The following is a 1,917-nucleotide window of genomic DNA, read 5'->3' as shown; positions in this document are numbered from 1 at the left end:
GCCTCCACCTCCTGGGTTCAAGCGACTCTCTTGCCACAGCCTCGAGTAGCTGGAATTATAGGTGCCTGCCACCATGCCTGGCTAACTTGTATTTTTAGTAGAGACAGGGTTTCACCATGCTGGCCAGGCTAGTCTCAAACTCCTGATGTCAGGTGACCCACCTGCCTTAGCCTTCCAAAGTTGCTGGTATTACAGGCATGAGCCACCATGCCCGGCCCCCTCTTTTCTTTTCTCTCTTTTTTTGAGACGGAGTCTCATTCTGTTGCCCAGGCTGGAGTGCCGTGGTGCAGTCACAGCTCACTGCAGCAACTTCCCAGGCTCAAGCGATCCTCCAACTTCAGGCCCCCGAGCAGCGGAGGACACAGGCAGGCACCGCCATGCCCAGCTAATTTCTGTATTTTTTCTTAGTAGAGATGGGGTTTCACGATGTTGCCCAGGCTGGTCTTGAACTCCTGGACTCAAGTGATCTGCCTGCCTTGGCCTCCCAAAGTGCTGAGATTACAGGCATGAGCCACAACACCTGGCCCCTTTCTAAGACAGGATCTTACTCTGTCACACAGGCTGGAGTGCAGTGGGACCTCCATGGCTCACTGAAGCCTCAACCTCCCGGGCTCAAGTGATCCTCCTGCCTCAGCCTCCCAACTAGCTGGGACTACAGGCGTGCACCACCATGCCTGGCTAATTTTTTTTTTTTTTTTGTAGAGATGGGGTTTCACTGTTGCCCAGGCTGGTCTTGAACTCCTGGGCTCAAGTGATCCTCCCCATTCCGCCTCCCAAAGTGCTGGGATTACAAGCCACTGCGCCCAGCCTGATCTTTTTTTTTTTTTTCCTTTTGAGATGGAGTCTTGCTCTGTTGCCAGGATGGACTGCAGTGGTGTGATCCCGGCTCACTACAATCTCCACTTCCTGAGTTCAAGCGATTCTTCTGCTTCAGCCTCCTGAGTAGCTGGGACTACAGGTGCATGCCACCACGCCCAGCTAGTTTTTGTGTTTTTAGTAGAGATGGGGTTTCACCATGTTGGCCAGGATGGTCTCGACGTCTTGACCTTGTGATCCACCCGCCTCAGCCTCCCAAAGTGCTGGAATTACAGGTGTGAGCCACCGCGCCTGGCCCTTATCCCTCTTTTCTAGGTTGATCTCCCTGGAGGCCAACGGTTCAGCCTTCTCACCCCAGGACCTCCGAGGGTCACCTGAATGGACCGTTTCAGTGTCCGCCCAATGTGCTCAGATGCTGTTAAAGCTGACTGTTCCCTCTGCCTAAAAACACCCCTGATTAAGAAAGAACTGCACTTAAGTTCAGTCATGGAAAGGGACATGAAACCCAAGTCCAAGTTCATGGAACTAACACATCCAAAGACAAAGCTGTATCCGGGGACAACTGTGTGGGCGGGACCGTACCTCCCTCTCTCCTCCCTCAGGCAGGCAGGTGGTGTGCAAGCCTCCTTTCCTTAGTGGCACCCAAAACACCGAGGATGGGAGAATGATGAACACATTGATTGGCTGGCCCTGGACTGGAGTACATGTTCAATCAGTTAGGATTTGTGTTGGTATCTGTCATAGAAAACCTCCCAAACCAGCAGCTTACACAAGGTAGAAGTTGAGATTGGTTCTCTCCCTTCTGTCCCCCATTTATAAGTCTGTGTTGATATCTGGCTCTGCTATCATCAGGGAACCAGGCTCCTGTCATCCCTAAGGGATTGCACTCGTCTATCCATGTGGCAGTATGGCTGCCAGGGCTCCAGCCATCAACCCCACATTCCAGGAAATAGGAAAGGGGAAGAAAGGTTGTACTTGTCTTTTAAAAATCCTTCTAGAAGTGTCATGTAATACTTCCACGTACATTTCACTGGCCGGACCTTAACTACAAGGGCAGCTGGGAAGTGTTGTGTGTGTTTTTTTTTTTTTTGAGGAGTCTTG

Source organism: Rhinopithecus bieti, unplaced genomic scaffold, assembly GCF_001698545.2.
Source record: "Rhinopithecus bieti isolate Rb0 unplaced genomic scaffold, ASM169854v2 scaffold_5025, whole genome shotgun sequence".
NCBI classification, from domain to species: domain Eukaryota; kingdom Metazoa; phylum Chordata; class Mammalia; order Primates; family Cercopithecidae; genus Rhinopithecus; species Rhinopithecus bieti.
The sequence above is the reverse complement of the archived record's forward strand: the minus strand, read 5'-3'. Positions refer to the sequence as shown.